This window comes from Dromaius novaehollandiae, chromosome 13, assembly GCF_036370855.1.
Source record: "Dromaius novaehollandiae isolate bDroNov1 chromosome 13, bDroNov1.hap1, whole genome shotgun sequence".
Taxonomy (NCBI): Eukaryota; Metazoa; Chordata; class Aves; order Casuariiformes; family Dromaiidae; genus Dromaius; species Dromaius novaehollandiae.
The window spans coordinates 5,823,527-5,850,822 of record NC_088110.1 but is presented as its reverse complement, the minus strand read 5'-3'; the positions used below and the strand labels follow the sequence as shown (position 1 = coordinate 5,850,822).

General features: G+C 41.4%; 1 long non-coding RNA gene across 3 annotated transcripts in view; it reads right to left on the bottom strand.

Annotated features, from left to right (window-relative positions):
* The window catches only part of LOC112984390 (uncharacterized), a 591,798-nt gene that overhangs the window by 217,570 nt on the left and 346,932 nt on the right, over nt 1-27,296 (bottom strand). For all 3 annotated transcript variants that reach the window (XR_010391380.1, XR_010391382.1, XR_010391384.1), the window contains one exon: nt 14,751-14,795. This is a non-coding gene — a long non-coding RNA (uncharacterized LOC112984390). The remainder of the gene's footprint in view (nt 1-14,750; nt 14,796-27,296) is intronic.

Below are 27,296 nucleotides of genomic sequence, written 5' to 3'. Positions count from 1 at the left end.
TCCTTCTTGGGTCTTCAGTCGGGTAAGTATATGTTCACCTGATTTAATACACTAAAGAGCACCAACAGAGATGTTTTACTGCGTCCTACTAACAGTTTCTACACCGGTCCGGACACTAAGGTTGCTGAAAGCTGGTATCTCCAGAGGCACCACGCTCCCCAAAGCGACGAGGCGAGGGCAGGACAACGCCTTCGCCGCTGCTGGCAACGCTGGAGGCGTCTGGGCTCAGGAAGCGCCAGCCCGGCCTGTCCAGCCATGGAGACGGCACCGCGCCACAGCCGCTGGGCGCCTCTCGCACCGGTAGCGCCCCAGCCTCCGCCTCGCAACGGCTCTGTCACGTAGCTGCTGCTGGGCTGCAAGGGGCTTTTTCCTTTTTCTGATTTGCCAGCTTCTTAATGTATTTTACTATCATTAGCTACTTGTTCTCCTCTCGCACAAAACAGGTTTAGAAAATCTATTTTACTGAGAGCTAGTATATCTAATTTGTACGAATTTACTAAAGCTTGTCAGTCACACTAAAGCATTTAATCAGCTGTGACATTAAAATAAAACACTTTAAAACCTTTGGCACAGAGCGTTCCTGTTAAGAAAGTACTGTAATGGCATTCACTCCGCTGGCGACGCAGAGCCCAGCAGCAGACAAATTACCCTGAACAAAATACAGTCGTTCGCGTAAAACTTCGGCGCTGGTCAGAGTTGGAAAATCTTGGATGTTCCTTCAAAGGACAGCTTATTCCCATTGCAATGATTCGAGACGTTTTAGCTTTCTATATACAGCAGCGACGCAGGCAGAGAGAAGCTATTATAAAGTCAATACTGTGGGGCTTTCGTGTAATTAGAACCCCTCATCGCCCGTAGGGAAGCAAGAAAAATTGTGGAGAACTTTCTCTCCGCCTTTATATTGCTACTGAGTAAAGATCTGAACACTTAAATTGGAGGAATTATCTTAAGGGGAATATCCTTTTGCCCTCCCATATTAAGTCTTCACCAGAGTCAGGACAATTAAAAGTGGCCATTTAATTTCACTCCTCTCCTCCTGCCTTCCCTTGAAAAAGGGAAAAATAAATTGGAGCTGTCGCATTCACATCGCTCCAAGATCCAGACCATAGGATCATCACCAGATACAAGGAGACTCTGAATTAAGTAAGAACTAGCAAAGCTGGGCCTTACACTGTAAATTTTGGTGCGAGGAGCAGAAAACAGGCAGCTGCCGTGGGCCCAGGGCTACAGCAGGACGGCAAAGCCCTGCCCCGCCACCGAGCCCCGCGGCCCCGAGCAGACCCCGCGCACAGCAGCCGCCCGGCCCCGCGGCAGGCCCAGCGCCTCCGCGCACTCGGGTCGTGCTCTGCACTACCAGCTTCACAGCAGCACAGCGAGTCGCCTTCAGAACTAAAAAAGAGCCAGTAGAAGTTACAGGAGTACATTACTATGACTTCACACGCACAAAAAACGCACCGTCCTAAACACAACTGAAGGTTTGCATAGCTGGCTATAAAATACTATGAATTCTCCGTAAATATATTGGAAACTATTCTTATAGCTAAGCAGCACTCTAATTTTCTTTCTCCATGTGCACAATTTCCATTACTGCTGCTGGGAACGCTGTTCATGTATTAAGCAGGGAATAACTTCCTTAATTTTCAAATCACAATCCTGTCTTCAGTAAACCAGAATCTCTCCTTCACTTAATTCAATTTGTCTCTCTGAGAAAGTCCCCAGAAAAGCATAAGTCACTTTGCAAAAGGCACCTCTACATGACAGTGGCAAAAGCGCTTCCCCTCTTTTTAAGCATTAAAAATGTGCAAGGTAAAAACAAAAAAATATTCAAGAAATGCAGTAAGGAAAAGAGAAGTGCCTGGAAGCTTGCCAAACTCTCCGTTAGTTTAATTTGGGCTTTTTTACCCCAAGGCCAGGACAGGGATAGAGACGTGCACATTTCATTTAAAAACGAGCAGCATGTTCTCTGGCACCAGTGGAGACGGCTTTTCATGCAACACGCCACGAAGTCGCCCAGGTGCCCGTCACACAACACCACGGATGCTAACAGTTTTCTTGGGTTCAAAAAGCAAAAGGACAAATTCTTGGAAGATGTAAAACTGGGAGAGGCTAGAGAGCAGAGGCAGTGCCGGGAGGAGGGGGAACCAAACCGGGTCCTCTGGCGCGCTGGCAACGGCCCTGGAAAATCCTGGACGTTTTCCTCCTTTCCAGCCGGGAAGCAAAACCGAGCAGTATCAGGGCTGCCTACGCAGCACTCAAATAGCGTGGGTATTCCTAAAAGTGCTTCCTGTAGAGAAAGTTAATGATTTTCACTTTTATTTATTTTTTTTTAATTCTGGCCTAAGATCAGTGATTTTAACGCCCCTTTCTCCCCGCGAAGAGCAGGGCTTTCCATCCTCCTGCAGCCACCACCAGCGAAGCTCGGCAGTTCCTCCCAGCCCTCCGAAAGCCTCGCTCTTACCACGGCACCCACCGCTGCCCTATCGCCCTTCCCTCATGCAAGGGGAGCTCCTCGCTCGGAAGCGCTTTCCTGAAGTGAGGAATAACGGACACTCGGACTTTTCCAGCACTACGGCTACCTTGTCCGCAGCGGCTAAGGGCAGAGCGCAGCACGAGGCACGCGCGAAATACCGCATTGGACTAACACAGCTGGAAAAACCAGCCCCGCTCTCAGGTGGACGCATCTCTCCTTAGGTGACCTTGTGTGTCCAACGCTTGCACTTTTTCCCAATGATTGTTTTAATAGGCTTCTCCTTTGGGAGTTTCTTTGTTTTAATTTGACAAACAATTCAACGAGCTTGCCAAGAATTAATTAGGCAGCTCAAGGAAAAAAAAAAAAAAAACAAAAAACCCTCCCATGTCCGTTTACAACATCCTGCACCAGCCTGGCTGTGCCTGTATTTCTACTGCAATTCATAAAACCTGTGTTAACCCGCAGACTGCCTTTCTCCACAAAACCCAAACAGCGCTCGGTCTCCTCCGCTCCTCTCTTTGGCAAAACAAAACTCATGGAAGAAAGCAAATGATATGGTAATTAAATTCCCTCTCCCTTTTAAAGGGACAAGCAGGCTCTGTACTAATCTGCTCCTTGCAAATTCAAGGCAAATACAAGGGAATTAATATCGTACAGTTTTTGCTAATGTCCTAATAATAAATTGCTGGCTACCAAGTGAAAACTAGGAACAATGATACACAAGATGTTATTAAAAACCATTTACAGTAACAGGAAGTTAACAATTTCTATCCAGAGGATTCTGCTATAGCGGATGGGATTACGCTGCAAAAATAAAATCTCCAGTATAATTCTCCAGTCCTTTATTCATCAGTCCTTTCAGGATTAAGAAGGTTTTAAGTCACGGTAATTGGGAAGGGGGGGATCCAAACCTGTGGGTCCTCTCAGCACTGAGTAAACCCCAGCGTATTCCATAGGTAAACAGTGAAACTTAATTAACAGGTCAAGAAAGTAATCTGAGGGATTTTTGTAACACCTGTTTCCATAGGCTCACAGGGAATATTAATAGCAATATTCAGCACAGCACCCATATTGACTCCAGGCCAAATGTGGTGCGTTAGGAAAACTAATTTTTTGGTTTTACTCTAAATATGGATGTCCCGTCTCCATTCATTCAGCTTTTGCGGATTTTGTTTCCCTGCAATGCACAGCATAAAAATCCCCCATCCTTTCTGCACATTGATGTTTCCAACTCGCACAAACCAGCGCGTGGCGGTCAGGGAGCTACTGTTCAGAATACAAAGGTGACTGATGGCAGATATGGGCCGGTATTAAAATGTCACACCAGGACTATCTTTCGCTTACTGTACCTAGCCTAGCATTAATTCCAAGGAAGGATTACTGGTGTCAGACGCTGTAACCCACGATTCGGGTAGACTCATCGCAGCCTCTCTATAGGATTCAGCTCTAAAGTCCGCAGACCCTCTGTCTCAAGGGAGGAGGAGGAGCAGATCCCTCAGACCTACAGAGGCTTCACGTCGTGTGTGCTGCAAGTTTTGTGGGACTGGCTGTGCAGACCTGGCAACACGATGGGCTCAGCTAACAACGCCTCGATCTGCTCACTAGATCTACTTCTGCGATGCCATAAGGAAGGAGAATAAAACCCTCACACAACCCTTCATCAGTTTTAGCACACAGAAATTTTGACCTACTCTCCAAAAAAGGTGATGAATCCAGTTCTCGGCACCTTGAGGTCAAGAACTCACATGAACATCGAAGTGAAGAAAAGGGGCAGCAAGAGGAAACAGGTATGTAATGTAAGAGCAATTTTGGACCAGCAAAGCCATATTATAGGGACAAATCTGTAAGAAACAGGTGCACTGTGATCTTTATCTGATCAGCCACCAGCAGTAAGTAAAAGGATTCCGGGTGGTTTTCCAATTATACAAATCGCTTCACTTATTTTAGCACGCTTATTCCTACTTATATTGCCCATATCCCAAAGGGAAGATCAGACACCAAGGAAGGTACTCTAAAAAGTATGAAGACTGCCCTTGGTTATTTGACACTGATACATTTTATGGAAAATATATGTCAAATTACTTGCACTGTGCACACTCTTCTGTAAATACATCTTTCCACCTGGACTACATCTCCCATGTCCCATCAGAGTCGCATCATTTGGAGAGGAAAAAGAGCATCTTGCAAGATGCCTCTCCAGGAGATCTAGGCACTAAACGAGCCTGTGAGCACGGCATCAACATGGAGACAACAACTCTTATGACATATTACTGCAGTTTATCTAACTGACCTGTGTTCTTTTCTGTAGAAAACTGGCTTGTTTTAAAAACAAAAATAATTCAATAGAGAGCCTTTTTTTTTTATTTAATCTAATTATAGCTGGTGTGGAAATTTTCTGGCCAAATCAGTGCCTATGTAGATACTCACGTGTGTAAATAATGTTGCTGAAATCAGAAAAATATGCATGTCTCTACCTCTACAAATGCAACTGCCAAATCAAGCTCTCAGCCAGTCACCACATAAAATAAAGACACATGAAATTAAATTCATTGTGTTCAATCAGTAAAAAGTGAGCTCAAATTAATTATGTAACTTTTAAAAACACATTTAGGCATATGGTTTGTTCAGGGAGGTGCATTTTGTGCACTGTCTGAATCTAGCTGAGAGAACACATAAAACATTCATTTCATTTTCTAGTATGTGCTCATTTAGTACAATACACTCAGCCATAATGATGTAGCTAACAATTTTATGGTCTTGTATGATTCATGCTGCAAAGGATACCATGCCACACTGAAACCTTTTTATTATCAATCACTGGGAAACACAACCTTGAAGACTGGCATTAATTAAGAGGGTAAGGATTTACAAATGCTCCTGCTTCATTCTCTAAATGTAAATATTCATGGAGGTATCTATGGATCACTTCTTCAAGCAAAAATTGATATCGGAAAATGAGAAGTTGTAAAGGAAACAGTAACATAATTATGAAAGACTGTTGTCGCTTCTTTGAACTGGAGTACTTTCTAATCTTCCTTCCCTTTTCTTGAAAAAATAAAACATTACAATAAGAAAGGTGACCACAAATTTTGATTCCTTTCCTATTAAAATCACTTTTAAAAATAAAAAAGCCCAAATTTCTACTCACTGTCCTCTGTTTCCTTAAAAATAATGTTTACATGGGTTTTTAGTAGTCTATGTCTCCATAAGTACTTATATATCCCACTGTATACCATTATCTTGTCTTCACACCGATATTGCTGTCACTTCTCCTATCTCTACACCTTCCTGAACCATTGTTATAGTATTTTGTAGGTAAAGTCCCAAAATTGGCATTAGCCACAACTCAAGTAGCCACTTTTCTTTTGCATTTATATTCATAACTCTCCTTCTGTGAGTAACCATGGCAAATGCATGCACATTAAGCATACATTAAATGGACATATATAACTGAATGTTACCTGCTTGAAAATCCATTACTCTGATCCATTTTTATTATTATAAAGCACACAACTAAGAAAAATATACATGAAAATGACATATATAGCAATAATAAATAGAAAAGGATTAGTTCCACCACACCTAAAAATGGGATAGATAATTTCTTTAAAAAATAGTTTAAGTACTACAAATAAAAAGATTGGCAGCAGCTATTATGACTTGGGTGATGAACTTGAAGCTCCTCATTCCTGCAAAGAGTCTACACCTCATTAGGCTGAGGTAAGACAAACGCTTCTCTAAACACAGATCTGAAGAAAGCACTGAAATCTCGACGCTTTTCCTTGCTTAATACAGAAGAAAACTAGGTTTTAACTACAGCAAAGCGCCATTTTCTAGGTCATCAAGAAGCAGATGCCTTTCATTTAACATTTCCATAAGTAAATAAAAACTGCTGCTGGTGATCAACGTTCAGGCAAAATGGCTTAAAACAATGTCTCCACAACTGTCCTGAAGGTAAGTGAATACTTTGAAATTGCCCACACTTGATTTTTCATGTTTAAAATCTGTCAACTAACAGCTGCCAAAGAACATTGATTAAAATCAAACCAAATTGACTTCTTAGTTCCTTTGATTTCTTTCTCTTTTAATGCTGTTGACAAGATTAATAGATGATGCAAAAATATCTTTCGCTCTCTTCAAACCCCTTGTTGATCTATTTTGTCTTTATTATCTTGTTCTGACAAACATTCCCCAACTTCTGGAATTTATCAACCTAAAACATCATTTAGTGTTTTCTATTCTCAGACCAGTTCTCATTAGCCTGATACATTCAGTGAAAAATGCCTATGAATATACAGTGTGTGATTAAATAAAAGTATGCTCTGTCCTTTCATGTATGAATTCTGCTTGGGAGAAAAATTGCTGTGCCGCTGGACAGCACATTTGAATTTTCTTCCCTATCACAATTATTTATTATTTCTATTAGCTAATGTTGTTTTACTCCTAATTATGGGTAATTAGATGATGAGTTGTCAGCACACTCCATTCACTTATAAGCTTCTACATTTAATTAACTCAAGATGGTTTTGAACATTTAAATGTCAAAACAACATTTAGAAAACAGAACATTAACATGTTGCTCGTTGAACTGTATGTTATAGAATGTGACTTACAGAACCAAAGGTTTCTATGTGATGACAGCTCTCAAACTCTGCTTGCCAAGGGTCCAAATTCGCTGTACATTTTGACAGCTTTATTACAACGGCTTTGGGCTTAGCAGGTCACCTGTTACAGAGCTCAGGGCTGACTTGACAATACGATCTACTGCAGGGTTTGGCAGATAAGGGAAAAACATTTCAACATTGTCACCAAAAACGGCATCTATGAAATCTTCTTCAACCTCCATTCATTTTAACAGGCATTATTACTATTAATGGGCAAGGCTTCTCTCAACAGAAAATGGAAAAGAAGGATGGAATCAAAAACATCACCAACCAAAGAAGTCCTCTGGATGGAGAAATGTTTTAAGTGGTGAGGCCAGCACACCCACGAACATACTTGCTGGATTACGTGATGAAAGCCAACATGGACACACATGCTTCTGTTTATGCTTCTACACAAATCTACGAGAGGATGGTCAGAGCTAGCTGGGAGGAGGCTGATGGGATGTTTCGGAGAAAGCAAGAACCTGCCCACCCACAGTTTAGTATTTTTAATGCTACAATCTTGCATTTCTGGAAAAGCACACCACAATTCTACTTTTCGAAAGCCTGACGACCTGTTCATCAGGCATGGGGAGAGGAAAGTTCTGTGAACGTCTCAGCAGAATCATCTTTACTGATTTTCTTAGTGTTACAGCTCTATTAGAAGAGCAGAGAAGTAGCCAAAGTAGTATCAAAAGCAGTACTTCAGTCCTAAATAAACATTTTTCAAAAACTTATTGATCATATTTTCCTCAAAAGATGATGACAGAGCAGAGAATGTTATTAGTACGATATTTGAAAATGTCTGACACTTACAGTAAAGTTCATTTTTCAATTTGCATTTTCCTTTCTAAATCACTTGACCATTTTCATGTTATGTCTTTCTATTTGTTCTATGAAAACATAATATAATCTTAAAATGCTTAGCAATTGATGATTATGTTAGTGTAGTCTCTGTTCTTGGCAAGGGCCTGAGTCGCTTCTTAACAGTGTACAGCCTCACAGTGGAAGAAGGGGTCAAGGATGCCAACCCAGCCAGATGGAAAGAATTCTCAACCACTAACCAAATATGGCTCATTAGGAATAGGGAAATGGGGATTTGGCCTTAGGTGCCCTTGTGAGTCCTCTTGGGGAGGAAGAGAGCAAGGGCAGAAGACCACCACATGCTCTACCATGGTTTTCAAAATATACCTGGGAGCAAGTCCCTACCTTGAGACAGCGCCAAGCTTGTAAGGGACTGAGCCCAGGCTGGTAAATTCTAAGAGTCAATCCTTATACCTACCTACACTGGACAAATACAACCAACCTACCACTACAGGAGCTGACTGAACTCTCTCTCTTTTTTTTTTTTTTTTAATTGCTAAAACCTTGTTTCCAGTACTGGGACAGTTCCACACTTGAAGACAGTGAAGGTAATTCAGGGAGGCAATGAAGTGTGCTTGAGATGCTGGGACATCAAGACTTAAGTCAACAAATCCAAAGACACAAAGGCTCATCCCTGCTTTAGGTTACACCAGAACCTGGCCACCGACGATGTGATTCCAAAAATCTTGGGCAGCAACAGAACAACAGATGACAAGACCCTTACAACAGAAGAATCGGTGACAATAATTATTATTTCTAAACATAATTTCATATCAGAAAACCTGCAATAGGGCAACTGAAATGTTGGAGGTAATATCTGATGAGGAATTATGAGCAGGACTTCTGGAAGGAGACTTGGAAAGGCATGTGACCTTCACGCCTTGCTGTGCAGCCAGCTAGATCGCTGGGCAAAGACAGATTCTTGCTTTGCAAGCTTCAAGGCTCCGCGTTAGCAAAGGGTAGCTTTAAAGTTGTCCTTGCCCTTACTAACAAAGTCTCACTGTAAGAGACTCCGCTATTAACTGTCCCGAGTTAATGGGATCCATCCTACTCTATCAAAGATTCAAAAAGGTCTCCAGTGTCAGAGTTTCTGTTTTTGGGAATGGCTTTCTATGACAAAGTCTAATCTATGGTCATCTGTCAGCCAAGACATTCATTTGCTTAAATTCCTCACAAAGTCCATGGTTATCTGAATGCATCTTTACAATACCAAACAAAGCAGCAAAACCAAAACCAAGTCACCAAGTGTATTTCCAGCACTAAGTCAAGTCATTTAAGTCAATGCATACATATTTCAAGTTGCTTGGCATCTGTTCTTTCACATTTCTGAAATTTATCCTACTTTGCAGTCTGACAAGCTGTCGTTGTTTCTAGTAACACATTTTTGTTTCGATGTTGGGAGACTTTTCATTACCGTTCATATCAGAAGAACTGTTTTCTACTGCACATATTCCAAAAGCCTGAGTGAAAGAATGCTGCCCGCTTTCTTCAGTACCAAAGCTAGAGCTTGAGAGTCAGCACAAACGCCAATGAAAAAATATTACTGAAAATTTGGGGTGTCTCGTACACCAAGCAGACAGAATAGTTTTAAGGCCTATAAAATAAACACACTTTCCTTCTGTAGTACAGTAGGCATTATTCATTACACCAGTACGGTCTTCTTGTGGCTGAGCTGTGTTTTGGTAATGAGCATCAACGACATGGCAGAATCGTTTCAGCCTTTCTATTCTCTTTCTACAAACATGAATGTCACGGTAAACCTAAATGACAGGTACTCGCACATACGCTCGTATTCACTCACTTGGGTGCAGTTTGAACAGCACGATGCCCAGGTGAGGCAGTAAAAGCCAGCACCTATTAGCTGCTTCCTTGGATTCCTCTGCTGCCGCTCCAACACAGTGCAAGATGCTCCAAAGGATAAGCAGCGTTAAAAGATGACCAAAAAATGATCACCCCCCCCCCCCCCGCCCCCAAAAGGTCAATAAGGTACTCTGAAATATCTTTTTATTTTTTGGATTTTAAAACAAACTGGCCTGTCAAGATCCCAATGGTTTTCTGCGTCTCAAAGATAACTAAAAATCTCCGTGTAGTTTGAGGAAGCTTAAAGAAATGCAGCATGCAGTGTAGCATTAGGGAGCATATCTGCTGTACAAGACTGAAAGGTGAAGGAACACAGTAATCATGATCAACGACCTTTTCTGCTCTTATTTATGAGAATTCTAATTCGTTTTCTCTGTATACCCAAGACCTTTTCTATTACAAACCAAAACCCACAATTCTCAAAGCAAACTTCACTTTACAAAGAAACTGTAATCTATGCTAGAACATGGGGTCCTACTTCTGCGTTTTCCAAAACCAGCAATTCTTCACATATTATTTTCAGCTCCCCAAAGTTTCCAGAATACAGCGGGGCAGGGAGAGCAATTTGCAGTTACAATGTTTGTGGCTACGCATCTTCCTTTCCTCATAACATTTATGTTCTTCATTCTTTCATGCAAAATCAGCATTTTTCAAATGAATGAACTGAGACAGCTAAAGTGCATGTCCTACAGGATATATGTGAATTTGCACACACTCATATATACATGAACATACACAGAGGAAGTCTTGGGCGACTCGGTAAAGTTTTTGGCTTTGCGCTCTTTGAAGCTGTTAGACATTCCAAAAGCTGAACCATCAATAAGACTGAAATGAATTAAAAATAAATACAGAAATTCTCAGAGGCTGGTATGTGTCTTGGAGAGCCTCAAATGGCCAATGAATTTCAGCTTGCACAGTCACTATGCCATAATTGCATGGTTATGAACTTTTACTAGCAGATTGCTCCCTTCCAACCTGCCCATTTTTAAAATCATCACAGGCCTGTTTCCGCTCCCACCGAAGCCAATGGCTGTGATCCAGCTGCCTGTTCCCTGGCACGCAGAACAGGAGCGGATCCCACTGCATACAGTGCAAGCAGAGGAAAAGTTTGTAAGAAAGGGGCCCTACTGCTCCCATTGAAAAGTCTACACCTAAAATTGTCTTTGTTTCCATCAAGGATGCCCTGCATCCTAATATATTAACTAAGTGGATTGTCTGTGAACTCTGCATGGAGAATTACAAAGGAATTTCCCAAAGCACAAAAAATCCACCTACATCTGAGCTGGTGGCAATGGTGCAAGTTTGACAGAGTGAGGATAATATTGAAAATCCACCTCTTAATTTTGAGGTCCATATTGGGACAGCATTGACTATATTTCTCTAGCATCAATATATTCAACTGAAATAATCCTTCAGGCAGCCACCAATTCCTCTTCCCCAAAAGAGAAAGGGAGTCCTGGTCTTGTCTGAAGTATTTGGAATTTTTCAGAACATAATGGCATGCATAAATAATAACTGGTGATACGCGTTTCAGCAGTCACCCCACCTCAGTGAAGTATATATAGAGTGGTGTCAAAGCACTGGATACTGCTGCTCTGCAATACTTACGCAGGTCATTACTACTTTGCACGCAATTCTGTATGTTAGCACTAACATTTGTGGCTTGCAAAAGGCATTTCTCTACACTTACACTTGGCATTCCTACGGGAGCGCTAATGGTGAGAAACCGTCATCTAAAGCAGCTTGTGCACAACGGTTACGGCAACCCCCTGCTCTCCTTAAACACTGCTTAAGCTTGACCGACCAATGGACTTTTCCAGAGATGACTAGATTTATGCACCTTTATTGTGACTCAACCCTCCCATTAAGCCAAGAAACCTTTTATTAAAAATACTTTATTAAGTAAAAATTACTTTTTACTTTTAATACCAGCAAACCAGAGATTTCTACAGAGCATAAAATTTCCCAGAAGATCAGACTGCAAAAATGACAAACCAGGAATGACCGAGAAGCATGTTAGTCTTACAGAAAACGGTGCTGCATTTCCAAAAATAAATTCCAGTTCCACACCTACCATTTTGTACCCGCAATCAAATACAGGTGCAGCTGCACAACAGTAATCGCTGGCGGATACACACAGATGTGCAGCTATCCAGTTTGCAAACAAAGAGCGCACATGTCCGGAGCCCGGATGGCCGCGTCTTCACTTCAAAGAGTTTAGTACTGTACTTTGGCAGACAAAAACATACATGTGTTTAGGAAGCTCAGCAGTGCAAGAAACAATCATACGCTCACTAATCAAAATCCTGCCTTCTTTGAAAATTTGGCCCAAAATGTTAAGCAGTGCCTGGGGGCTGATTAAAATTGACCTCTCCAGGGCATTGATCACGCAACACTAAGAAAACAAACTTAAGAAACAGAAGCAAAGACTGCTGTTCTCTGCAACTTTATTGGTATGAAAACTCTTAAGACGCCAAACAAGGGGTGTGTTGGGGGGAGACATTAATATCTGAAGGGAGAGATCAAAGGCAGTTAACGTTCCTGGCACCGCATTGTGGCATGTGTATCTTTATACTTTTAAACTTACAGTAAAAAAAAAAAAGAGAGAGAGAGAGAGAGAGAGAAAGAAAGAAAGAAAAAGAAAAAAGGAAAAAGAAGCATTTCTTTGTTAAATCAAATATTGCCACATGTTACTGATTTTGCGTTTGCTATCCTAAGATCCAACTTAATTTAGTCTGCATTGAACATTTGTGATCTGAACATTTAATGTGGCAATGTTTTGCTCTGCCAGGAATATTATCTGAATGTTAAACATGAACTCAATTTATTCATCAGAACATGGCAGGCATGATACCAAAGGTCATTTTGTTTATATTGTCCTCTAACTCCATAACTTATGGCCTGTTCCTTTCATCTTCAGAACTCAGAACACTCTACAATATTGGATGTTACAGTGTGGGTAAGGGAACTGGATTCTTTCTTTTTTTTTTTTTTTCTTTTTGAGCATTTTTTCTTGGAACTGGGGGGGAGAAACAACCTTGTTTAGTAGCAAGGAATAGCACAGAAAACGTGCCACACATCTGCTGCATTATGAACTGGTAACAGATACTCAAGATAAGCTTGCCCTGGTGTGGACGATGTGTAAGAAGCTGTATGCATTACACCTTAACATTCACAATGCAATTATAATTTTAGAGTATTTAAAGTAGATGCTGGCTGATCTTGGTCACATCCATACAAAATCACAACAGCATAAGCATTTTTCATACAAAGCATGGCCACAAAGCCTTCATAGAAGCTGAGAGCCAAATTCTGATATTAATTACCCTCAAAGAACTCTGAAGTAATATCGCATGCAAATGTGTCTATCGCATTAGAAGCTCTACCTATGGCAGTAAGATTAGCTTAGAAACTCATTACTCTTCCTTAAAAAGCACCATGCCCTGCTAATATTATTCAAGATTATTCCTCCACTGAAAATACCCATCTTCATCTACCACCAATACCTAAATGCGGCTTGAACCAAAAAGAATAAATTGACAAAAAATGGATAAGGAGATAGATGAAAGAAATGTTAACAGGAACATCTATTCCAAAACAAGCAGGATCATTCTCTTGCTAGAGTGACAGAAACATACTTCTGTTCTTTACTATTTCTCATTACTTCTAAAGAATTATTATACAACTCTTCTCTCCTGGTGGCTGATAACTCAGTGTTAGTTTATCACTCAGTTTGTTCAGATGTGAAATTTTCTCTTTATTGAATTGCTAGCACTTTCACACACTTGGATATTGAATATAACAAAAGAAATATCCATCTGCTAATGCACTATCAATACCATCTGAAGAAACAGAACTGATTATTGGCGTGTTGGCTTTTCAAATCAAGCCCACAGAAACATTTGATATGTTATTGATACTTCCCATCAAAACACACAATAAAGAAGAGACTGAAGAGAAACAATTGGTTCAAACTCCACCAGAAGGAGCACCTTCATATAAAACCCAAAGCAAAAACCACCTAACGCCAAAGGGAACCACCTCCAAAAGCGCTGCCCCGACAGAAGGCAGGATAGGCAGCAGGATGCCAACAGTCAGCAGGTCTAGATGGATGACTCCAGCATGAGGCCCTTCCCCAAAGGCCCAAATTCCCAGCTAAGGAAGGGGCTGATCCAGAAATGCTTATTCATGAGTGGGATTTTCTAAAGCTTGCAGCAATGGATGCACTCAAGCCCAAAATGTAAGACTGTCAAACGTATAACACATTGGACTAACTCTGCTTTCACTGAAGTCAATTGTAATATTAGCTCTGATTTCAGTGATGCCAGAATCAAGCCTTACGCCCCCAAAGTGTATACCCATAATGACAACTTAGAGCATTAAGGTTGTATTTTAAGCATATGTATTAGCAGATCCCACAGCTACATTTCTCTTCTATCATGTATTTTTTATGCAAGTAGTTAGTGACCTCAGCAGTTAGTTCTATTCACTCAAAGGCTTACATTTTTAAATTGTACAGATACAGCCACCCTAAGCCTAATAATTTCAAAGATTTTTTTTTAGTGACAGACAGACAGACAGACGCAAGCATGTTAATTGACAGAGTACCTTAGTTACCTCCATAACACATTCTTATATCTTATATACAGGTAAGCTTCAAGAGTGCATTTCTTAATCTAATGAAATATTTATCAAATCTGAGATCTAAAGTGTACATATTCAATTTTTTATGCACACCTTTACATGATTCATGAAATTCACCCATAATGTGAGTTCTTTTCATTAAATTTTGTTTTTATGTATCATTGTTCCTCCCTCCCTCCCCCTGTCCTTTTCTTTTTTTTTCTTTTACAACCATATTTATATTGAACTGACAAATATCATTCAGGTACCTTGAACGAAGTAGCTCTTACCTTTTGATGGAGATCACGGACATCTGGCAGCTGCAGTAGGTTTCTCTGTAAACAAACAAAAAAGAAATAAATCTAGCATAATGCTAAATTTACGATGAAGCAGTGTGTTACGTTACATGAGTTAGTTTATTTATGAATAGTTTCTTTGTGAATATGCTTGGAAACGGCCAGGCCTACATGGAACATCAGACATCAAAAGAATACTCTGAACGTTTATAGAAATGCACCATTTTCCTTAATCCAAAACAGATATTGAAGTCTGTTGGGTTTCTTGGTCAAATTTGAGGTCTCGTACATCTTCAAGGTCGGCTGGATTTTCAGTCGAAAGGACATGCTTATAAACAAAAGATTAGGTCTGTGTTACAGGTGTAAGTGTGTATAATTTATTCATCAGTTGATAATGTGCAATATAGGTAAGTAACTGGCTTTTGGCATCATTTTGCAGAACATACAGCATGGAGGGTGGGCATGTGGAAGCTCCCTCATCACTCGATAGAGGCCTGTTGGTCCAGTAACTGGTCCATAGAGGGTCCCACAGGCTATGGGTGAGCTACACACATGGCTCCATGTCCTTCCACGCCACGCTCAGCGCGGCTGCCTTGGAGTGCCCTCCATCACTCAACAAACCATTCCTTGGGCTGCCTCTAGAAACGGCTCCCCAGTATTTCATTCACACGGTTTGGAATTAAAAGGTACAACGTAACCCCGTACATCCAGGAACATACTTCATTCTTCTGGAAAACAGCTAACTGTATTAATAAATTGATACCCTGTAAGTTAGACACAAAGCAATTTCATACTGTTGTTCAGCCAGGATTGTCAAGAGTGCAAAGCATTTATTTATATAAACTATCTGACAGATCTAAAGCTACCTGATGTCCATCCTTAGCCCTTCTGGTTCTTTTTTTTCCTCTGCAGGGGGACAAGGCCTGATTATACATGTTAAACACATCTCAGAGGTGCTCTCGACTCACACTGACCTCAGCAGGAGTCAAGGGCTTGGTACTTTGTATATTCTAGCTCTCAAAAACACAAGTAGCAAGGAAGAGTTACAAGGTTATTTTTCAAACTCAGCTGAGTAGCATATGAGTGCTGATATTACCTTACAGTGTCACAGAACGATAGGGAAAATGCCTTACATTTCTAAACCATTCAAGGCACCACTGTACCACTTAATGCTAACTGCATGTTGTATTTATTTTGGTTGAAAGAAAGAATACTTTTAAGCACTAACCCCAGCTACTGACCCTTTACATGAACAAATTCCTCAATTAATATTTGAATCACTTTTTCTTTCCCTTGATTTCAGGGGGAGGAAAAGAAAACCCAAATACAATCACTCTTTCCTTCATAATTAAAGTCAAAATTTGCCCAAATGCAAGTTATAGGCAGAAGACAAAACGCCTGTTTCTCTTGTGCAAATGGGTCTGGAAGACATCTCTTTGGCTGGGAACATGACTGACATTCAAAATCAGCAAAAGAATTCTGAGCTTAATACTAACTCCTATATATAAAAACGCGCGTGTGCATTTATGCACAGACTGATAGAAATAGTATATACACCTATAACAACATTCCACGTGAACAATATTTAACATAAATGACTAACTTTAAGAAAAGCCCAGGCAAGGTCAAGGCCAGTAACAGAAACAAGATGGAGCAGTAGGAGCAGGAGCAGACAGGTGAGGACGCAGACAGGGACGGGCACCGGGGACCCCCTACCTTGCTCGCACTCAGGGGGCTGAGCTGGCATTTTACAAAACTCCTCCAGCCCCCCCAGCTCCTTTCCTCTAGCTGCCATCACGCACACGTAGAGACATCACCGCATCCCGGAGGCGTCCACGGCTCCACAACCTCCTGCCTTACAGCCACCTGCGGGCCCCATGCCTCAACCCTGCTAGAAGTAGTTCGGGGTTTTCCACTTTAAAAAGTCAAAGGGTTGTGATCAGGATTTTATCTTTCCCTAGAAAAATGGTCACAAGCACTAGAAAACATTCCTGCAATAATTCCAACGACGAGAGCCTCCGAGGAGTCAATGAGCTGACTGGCGTGCAGCAAGATGCCGAGTGGCCGGGGGCCCGGAGCGCCTCGTTGCTCCTCCGGGCTCGGCCAGCGACCCAGGTCTGCTCTCACCACTTCAATGTCCTCATATGCAAGATGCTGATAATCCTATCCATCTGCATTTGTAAAGCATGATGATCATAAGCACATTTATAGAACAGCTGGTATTGATCAGTCAACCTACTGCATCATTTAGCTACATTTTAAATAACTTTTGCTAAGTTTGCTTTTGGAACAGAGATTTGCCTTCAATTTTCTATGGCTTCCTTATGACTTTGGCAGTTTGGATATACCGCTAAGCTACAGCACTCTAATCACCTTTCACTTGCTAACACTATGTAGCACAGTCTAATCAGTCCAGTTGTTTTATTGCTAGTTGTATGCCTCCCCTCTGGTCACCCGCTCTGGGCAAACCGATTTGATTTCATTTGGAAAGATGATGGTGTGGGCTCTGTTTACAGTCATTTACAACAAGATTTTCAGTATTTTTGCAATGAAAAGATAATTTAAGAAAAGAAAATAGCTGGAACCACTGTAAACACCAAGGCCAACTACCAGAAAGAACTAGATAGTAAGTGTGACACCAGTGCTCCTCTACAGCGTTGATATCTGCCATACTAAGCAATTCATTCTTCTTTGAGAAAGGGCTCCACAACACTAGATACAACTTGGCACACCACTAAATCTTTGGAAACACAACCCAATACCACTTTTAGTTACCTTTTCAAGTTAGCCACAGTTCCTAGACATGCTCGTTAAAAATATACACATATTACTTGATTGTTCAGTGAGTTTCATTTATCCACTTGGTCAGGATTTTCCAAACTTGAACAAAACACTCCTGTTATTTCTAACAATTGGTCCTAAATTTGCTGGCTTTCAATAGCAAAGGGAGTACTCTCTCCCTCAGGAAGAAGAAATACTATTTAGCCATCAAGATCTTCCTGAACTTTTACCCAGACACTAGAAGAAAACTGGTCACGAGCCTTTGGAGGAAAGAAAAAAGAAAAGGAAAAAAGCATTCTTCCAGCTCAACATGCATGCCTGTGGCTGAATTAAACCTTTTGTTTCATTTTTTGTGAAACTCTTTCCCTAATCAAATATATTGATGTTTGTAGCTCAAACTCCAGGAAACGCCATCCTTATACCATCACAGAAAGCGGAGGCCAATTCCCTGCTGCGGCGCTCAGTAGCGAGGCCAAAGGTGGGAATAGGAGCCGACTTCCTCCTCCCCTCTCAAAAGGAGAGGGTCACCGCAGAGGTGTCCTTCATCTGAGGAGGCAGGTTTATCAATCTGGTAGCTAAGTCATGCTTCAGCTTCACTTGGAAAAATGAACAACCACAACAAGAGAGATGCTGCCACTCTCTTGCTAGTTCAAAGCAAAAAAGCACTTAAACAATTCATCGTTTATAACAAGGCAGATCACAAAGAATAAAAGAAAATAAATGTTACATAAATCATGTAATCTCTTTCCCAATGCAGTTCATTAAGAGCTTCAAAAATAAATCAAAATAGCATTGCCAAAAAAAGGAAAGCTGAGATAATTAGATTTGTGCAGCCAACAGTGCTAGCGTTCCAAGACGCCTTGAAAAGCACACCAACAAAATTTGTCTAAAGGCATTACTAGAAAGAACCCTTTCCCTTTGAAACACTGCTCAGCGAATAAGTAGCCCATCCAGAGAGGTCACAAATATTTCTTCATGCTGCTTTTTCTCTTTTTCAGTTTTAAAAGCGAGTGTCTGGTACATTCAACTAAGTATCCAGGGCAACAAAATGGAAGAGCTGAGCATGTGGAGCGGCCCGGGCACAGAACCTGCAGCCAGGCCACGCTCCTTTAACAGCAGCCCAGGGACGGAGAAGAGCACGGGTTTCAAGCTTTCACTTCTCCTAGGAAAGGAAACACAAAGGGAGTCAAACCTCATGGGCTCGACACTTGCTCGCAGCACTGGAGATTACTTTTTTTTTTTTTTTTTTTTTTTTTAATACTTTAGAGTCCTAGTAGGTTCTTACCAGCTCATAATAGCAGTGAGGTACAGAAGCTCTGGCATGCTCGAATGAGCAGCTACATACCGTATAATAAGTTGCTACATCCTGTACACTGTATGATATCTGTATGTCTTAGCATCTTTTACCTTCTCAGAAATTGCTAACAAGGAAAGCTCTAGGAGCTTCCCTACGCCCAGCTAAAGCTGCTTTGCTATTCGGCTACAAAGAGGTCTTTGTTTTCCTGAAGAGGTACTAGCACGGCCTATAAAAAATAATTTGTTAGGCCTCAAAAATCACAAGTGCTTCCTAATGCCAAAGCGAGTAGCCCTTCTATTCAACTAATAAAAGAGAGCAGACAACACGGGGAACGTGAACGGAGCTCAGAGATGTGTCAGAGCCTCCTAGACTCTGCTGTGATTTTTAACAGAACTGTACACAACAGAAATGTCCCTTGCTCCAAGTCAAATATTTAAATTTTTACTGAAGTGAAATCCCCAACAAAGCCACTGGGCTAAATCCTAGCCTCAGTTAGGACTTTGTCCACATAAAGTCTTGCATAAAACCTGGAGGAAGGACCCCAGGAATTCAACTTGTAATTTAATTTCTCATGTTACAGACAGGATTCCCAGTGGTTGTGTAAATCTGTATATTTTCATTGCATAAATAGGAAAACTCCAACCCTAAATAAATTAGTAAGACTTACATGGCATTCAGTACGCACGTCCGTACAAGATGACTGATGTACAAGACGCTTTGGTTTCTCAGGATTGCAAACTATATCCCAAAGGGCGAAACAATCTTACATAAATCATGCGAACATCAGCCCAGCTTTCGGACGCCCCAGGGGAGCACTGGAGCGGGGGTTCGCAGTCCCGGCTGACACGTGCAAGGCCTGGCTTCAGGAACCTCTGCTGCGACCAGCGGAAAGCCCACGTGCTGCAACGTCAGGCAACGCCACTCCTCTTTCGCAAGAAGGACTGAACGCCGCTAAGAGTCACAGTGTTATGAAACGGTAAGGAAATACAGCATGCAATGATAACCAGTATGCCAGAGCAATGAGCAGAACAAGTACAGTCAGCTATTCAGAAGACAGATGGACAACGCTATTCAGAGACTAGAAAAGGCATCAGCAAGTTTTCCTCAGAAGGGGGGACTATAAGCACAGTCCCACAGCTTTCCTTTGGGAATAAAGTGGCAGATAGGCAAATGAAAATGATATGTGTTAATCATCAACCAAAACAACACTAAACACACTTGAGCAAATTAAAGATGTCAAACCCTCCATTTCCAGTTATTAACGGTTCTGTAGAGTCTCTAAAAACACAGCCCAAATACAGCTGTTTCTGCAGCGTTTTCTAAACAAGGTATTTTGCAGTTCAAGAGCAAGGTGGAGGAAAAAACCCTACTTTTGTCACCCAGAGTCTTGGAGCATGCAAGGAAGTATTTCTGATACCGCACTGGAAACAAGGCAACAAATGGCAAACGAAGTCAGGAGCCAGCGGGACCAGGAGGGCCGGCTAGCACGCATCCTGCTTCATGGGACCCGGGCCTGCGCTCTGCTGGCTACCTTCGCACCGCACAAACACTACGTAACTGCAGCCGCTCTTTCAGACCAGCCATTACAGAAGAGGCAGAGCTTGCACCTTTCAGACATGCAGTGTTACAGGATAAATCTGTCACGCAAGCAGACATCACCAAATAATGCAAGCACCTATTAACCATTTTTAAGCACAAGACTTGCAAGGTGTCCTTTGAAGGATCACGTAACGCATCGCTCAAGAATGCTGCTGACTGCCCGAATCTGTGAAAGCATTCACCAATTGAAAATCGCTGTTGGAGTAGTAATTAGCCTCTTGGGTATTAGGCAACCAATGAGCAGAAAAAATACCATGTGATTTAACTGACCAACCATTTATGAGCAAGAACGACCCACTAAAGGATATGCACAGACATTCATTAATAACCCACAGGCTGAACTTTCTTCTGTAATTATATCGCAAATACTTACAAAATCCTGAGTATAACTGCAGAAATCAGAATGATGCATGAAGAGGGAAAACTGCTAAATGCATCATATAAATCACATACAAGACATAAATTGACTATCACTAAGTCCAGCACTACATTTAGCAACTAAACCTATTGCTTTTACCCTATTTTGTACTTTGCTCTTATAGATCTTGAAACACTTTACAAGGAAGCGCCTTGTAACACTTTTGCACATTTGTTAGTTTTACAGACTGAAGCAGAGAGAAGTTACACAATTTCCTCAAACAAAACACAACAGTGGAGCCAGGGACAAACTCAGCTCTCTCAGTTTTCAATGCTGGATTTATTCCAGACTTTATTCTTTCATTCTGTGCTGAAGATGGATGTTAGAAAAATAATTTACACTGCTTTTGGTTTATTTTTCAGATTTCAGTGGAATGGCCTTTTTTATTTGGTAAGCAAAATGAATACAATGTAATCCTTGAAATAAATCTTAAAAGGCAGTCGTTGAAATTATGCTTGGAATATCGAACCCTAACCTGTTATTTGCACAGGCAACGAATGCAAATTTCAAAAGAGCAAATTTCAGCAAAATAAATCAGAGGGGCTCAATCAGTCAATTTTGCCATTTGAAAGATCAAGTCCTGAACGTCTGACCCAGGCCCAGGCCACCTGGGACTGCCAGGAGACGCAGGCTGGTCCTTGCGAGGGCGGTTTTCCCGCAGGAGCGATCCCTGCGCCAGCTGCATGTCCCTCTTGGGTCCCTCCGCCCGCCCCAACGTCGCGGGGCCTCTCGTCCTTCCCAGCAGCCCGGCCCCCCGCTGCAAACCCACACCGAATCCCAGGTCTCCAGCCTGAGCTTATGCCTCATTTTAAAAGGCTTTTCGTGGTTAAAGGAGACACAAAACCAGGGTGACAATCAACAAGAGGCCCAAATTCATGAAGACAGAATTACTGAGTCAGGACAAGAAAACTTCTTTTGGAATGGCCTCAGATTCTGATATTTTTCCTCAATAACTTTGCCAAGCAATAGTAAAGAAAAAACAAACCACAGGCTGGTTTCTGGGTAACTAAAGCGGTTATATCTCAGGCATAAAGTACTAAACAAAACTATCTTTTAATAAAAAACTTTCCTTCAAACATAAAATTGATACTCTTTTCTGGTTTATGCATAATTTGGCTTGATTACTATAATTGTCAGAAAAATGCTGAAATACAACTCTCCTCTTCTTTAAACAAAGATTGTCTTACATGCTTGGGACCAGTCCACAGACTCTTCTTGCACTGAAAGGATAACGCGGAGGCTAAAGCTTTTGTGAAGGCCCAGGAATCGGCCCGCCAGCACGGCGACGGAGGAGCGCGCCGCTCCCCGCGGCTGCCCTGCACCCAGAAGGGAGCGAGCCAGCAGCCAGCGGCCACCCGCACCCCGAGGTTCGCCCGGCTAAGCGCGGGAGGCCCGCGGCCCCACGTCCCGGCAGCAAGCGCTGGAGAAGAACAGGCGACATTTGGTAACAACAGACGTGATGCCGAACCGGCACGGGGCAGACAGCAGCGATGCGGATCAGTCCCACGAGGCTAACGGCAATGCCTGAGCAGCGGCCCGGCTGCTTTAAATGCTGTACGCTAGCAAGTGCATCTTCCACTGCAACAGTATAATCTAATTACAAAACCTGACCATTCACTCTCAGCCCTGAGTTTCTGGACCTGCAGTCACTTTAACTAAAGCAAACTGTGAAAGCACAGCTGTATAATAGTCTCCTTTACCCCATCAACTACCATCAGTTCTTTGGAGGAGCTGGTTGAAGCTCTGTTTTACTGCAAACTTCTCCTCTGCAGGTGGCAAGTTATTGAGTCATTTCTCAATTGCTGCAGTAAGCCATTGTCCAAAGACTTCCAACTTTTATTTCACACTCCAATTACCGAGATATCTTCCTTGTTTCTCTCATTGTTACTTTTACTGGTGCAAACCTGCCCTCCTCAAATCAAGCCAGGACGCTGCCGCAAGGTGGTTTTCCTTCACTACATTACTGAGAATAAACTACTTGTTTGCACATTTCACGGTCTATCACACTCTTCCCTCAACCTCGCAGTACCAAATGAGAGATGTCAACACCTAACAGCTTGGCGAATAGCGCCCTTCATTGTCTAAGCCACATGAAGCCTGGAAAAAGTTAAATTAGCTTTTACCTGTCCAGTCTAGAATTTACTTTACGTGGACATGAGGCCAGATCCTGGACAGCAGCATCTGAGACTGAGCAAGGAAACAATGAAGTCAGAATTGGGGAAAAAGAAGAAAAAAAGAAGAGGGGGGAGAAAAAGATGAAGAAAAATTGAGCTTCCCATTAAAATCAAAGACTACAAAAACGCACTTGCCAACATTCAGTTGAAGAACCACTGAGGAATAAAAATGAGGAAACTGCACAGCCCTGGCCTCTAATCACTTACGGACTTGTGGGCCATTCCTCTGGGCATCAAAACGTTGTCCATGAGCTGGACTAGTGTTTTAAATGGAATCGGCGTTGTGAACTCATTCTTCAGATGAACGAGGCAGACAACAGTTATAAAGACTTGCTGAAAACAGACTTAAAAACAGAGGAAACATACCCAATATACTCTGAAATTCTGGTGTAACTCATAGTCCTTCATGACATGTTAAAAATCCTTTGAGATGTCTATAAACACACACACACTGCCTTACATTTAAACACAAAGGTCTATTTAAATAGCCAGGTCAAATCTGGAATTTTACATCTTATGTTTCGCATACACTTGTTCTTATGTTCACTCTAGCATCTTCAGAGATATTCCTGTTTCTGTCACTCAGAGAGTAAAACATATCATCTCTCTGAAATTAAACAGCAACAGAAGCATCATTAAAGAGCCAGCAAACTCATGCTTGGCAAGCCAATATTTAAGGGATACGCCACATTTGCCATTTCTACTATTATAACTACTTTATTCTGAATGCTATACACATACTGTAATTTATTAGGATCACTTCTAGTGAGTAATTTGTTCTAATTTGCTTGAGATATATAATACCTATTAGTTACAGATTACATTTTTCTTTTTCTGGCCCTTCAATGGGTCAGTTTTATGAAGCTTGAGATAAAAAAAAGTCCAGTCCCAGAAACTGGCAGAATTTACAATGCATTAAGACTCCACATCCAATCTTTTCTATTCAGCAGTTCATATTAACCACATAAGAAATGAACTGTAATGTAACTTTCATTAAAAAGAACACAAATATGTCATCAAAGCCAGAAACTGTACTGTGAATAAATGGGTGAGATTTTTCTTAAGTGGAATCTGATGGAGACTTTGCTGTACGTGGTTCTGCAGTTTGGAGTGTACACAATACTGCTACGACAATTTTCTACCTAACACTTCTAAGGACAATACAGGTAGCCTTCATAGCTTACCTGCATGTTGGTAGATGCCTGTTGTTAACTAAGGAGTCTCATATACTCTGCTCTCCCCTGCAGTTTTAATTTTTTTCTTCTATTTCTTTGTCAGTTCATTTTATCTACAGTACAAGTCATATACACTGAAAGCATATTTCCCAGCATATATGGAATATGCATCTCCAACCCAGCTACATACTTTTTAAATTCCATTATAAGGGGGGAAAAAATCCAAGGAAGAGTCTTTGGGACACATTACTTAACATCTTTGGAATTAGAAAGAATACTATGTTTACTCACTGCTGCAAAACATTCCTGAACAACCCTCAGCCTACCAGTTCCACATGCCCCATTTTACAGGTGAAGACCTTCCCATGAAAAACAAAGCTTAATGTTTTGTCAGGTTTTAGGTCTCTGATCTGATAATAAAGATCCCAATTCTTGTACACAAGGGACAAAACTCATCAATGAAGTGCTACCACAGGGGCTGAATTTTGTACGTTACATAACCATTACTCAGGGCTTGAAATGAATATGCATATCAAACGGAGAAAAGTTTTAAGAGCAGATTTCTATTTTATGCATTAGCGAATCTTCCGAGGTTACCTGGCTAATTGAATACTGTCATAATTCCCTACCCGGAGCCTGTGCAGTGACCTGCCATTCAAACGCGCAACGGAAACAGAGACCGCAGTACGGCAAATTTAATACAAAGACTTTATCCGTGATTGCCAGAGGAGCTCTCAAAGTGAATCACTTTCAGACAGAACAATGTTGCTAATTCCTATTTAAGCTTGAAATATTTAACACACTGATCTTTTCAGTGTCGTTCAAAGAGCAGGCTGCTTCTCGGCAGGAGGAACAAGGGACTGAGTTTCTGCAATAGGATTGTAAGAGAACCAGAGCTGCTCTGTAGTAATTTGTAAGAATATGATGGGTTAGCCTGGTTACTGAGATACTTACGGCATCAGTTTAGTTTAATAAGAAGCTTTAAGGAAAAACAAGCTAAAAATAAGTCTCAGCAATGGCCCCTTTTCTGCAGGCCAACAGGGCTCTTTAAGGGCTGGTGTCAGAACAAGCTACGGCCCAGGTCCCATCACATACACATATACATATACATCCCGCACACTGCAAGTTAGATCTATTTGGTTTCCCAGAACACGTTGATCAATTTTAATGTCACACTGACTTCTTTTTAAGCTGTTTATTGTTTGAAAGTCTCTTTTCCCTTTCTGCTTTGTTCCCCCTGCCGAATTAACATGCTTAGACTGCATCCGACTGATCACCGCACACCAGCTGCCACAAATGCCTACAAGGAAAGACCACAGATGCCACGATTCAGGTGAAGCAACTGGCTAAGTGCTGTCAACATACACAGTGCCACCTGGTCCAACACAGAGAAGCTTCCTAACAGGTAAGGGCATGGGCCAACACCTGAAAAGGTACATCAAGAAGGCCAGGAAGACGACAGGTGAATAACTAATCCTTTAACAATGACAGCTTTTGCAAATATCCTTAAAGCTAACATTTGAGAAAACAAAAATTTTAGTTAAAAATTTATTAAGAAGAGGTATCCATCCTGTCGGACTTCAAGTGTTACGACAGTGCTTCAGTCCTCTCTTGTACAGAAAAAACACTCTTACAGAGCTTGACTTGAGGCCCAAAGATTCCTATTTCCTTCATCTGCCTTTGGACTAAGTCTTTTACAGGGTTTTATAACATACATAAGATACATGACAAGACATTAAAAGTAATCTACTTTAAATCTTTGCTTAATTTTATCCTTTGCCACTGAACTGCCAGATACAGCTTAAGTTTCTACAACCTTTTCAGAAAAAAAGGACATATATAGGGGCTCATAACACTATGTTAAAAGAAAATACTTATGCATGGCAAGAGCTTTGCTAACATCTATGCATAGCATACAAGAATGCTAAGGTTTCACTTACTTTGGTTTCATTCTGAAGCTACGTAGGATTCAAATGGCTTAACTAGATCCCAACTATACCGTTAATCCTGCCTACCTTCCTCTGAAGGAACAAAGGCTTTTAGTCTCCTACTAGAAGTCTCAAGCAGGTTAGAGAAGACTCTGACATAGCCCATGGTCACAGTGCAATGGGGCAAGCGGTGCACACAGTCTCAGGAGCCTCCAGAAGAAGTCTGTGAGACAGCTGTCTACAGTTGCAGGGGACTAAAATCAGTAACTTATGCTCCCATTTATCATACTTCCTTTTAAATGACACCCAGCTACCTCAAATATTTACACACAAACATACACAAGCACGGTCACACACAAAATTTCCAAATACTCCAATGATTTATGCACTACTCACTATTGTATATATTCCAGAACACAAAATGCCAGCTATATAAAATGGTTTAGCAAGATTATATATTGAGAATCAGCTCCAAAGACCACAGGAGTTAATGCAAGTTCAGTGAATTAAATTACCGGGGTTTGTCTTGTTGCTGTACTATACATTCATTTTCATTATATGACTCTTGCAGACTTTTAAAGGTAAAGCAGTTGTAGCCTGCATGGGAGAAGCCATTGTTCCCTCCTCATCTTTTCCATCTATATGTGATGCACATCTTTCAAGTAACTATAGATGTAAACTATTCCTTGCTAAGATGATGATCAAGACACTTCAGCTCTGGCCTATCAAAGGAAAATGCAGATGGGATTAATCCTCGTCCTGACAAAAATCAATTTCTAAAACTTTATCTCCTTCTCGAGAACGTCCATGGGCTATAACCACTAGGCAACAGGAGACCAATTTATTGCTTGACCATACATAAGTCACCTTCTCTGCATCCCACTGCCTTCACTTGCAAAAACCAGCTTAAGGAAATCCACCACTGTATGGCACTTCGGGACCTACAAATCCAAACCCAAACTACTAGTTGCACACCACATACTGCTTGACTTTATGAAGAACATTCTTTACTGCCTTGTAAAAAGTGATCATCAGCATGACTGCTGCGCTCACACCTCCCGCAAAGTTTCCCTAAAGCACGCAGAGCTTGTGTTCGTAAAAATACCTTGTGTCCAGCTTCAGGGTAGACTTTTTAAACAGCACTAGAGCATTTCCTTCTTACTACTTC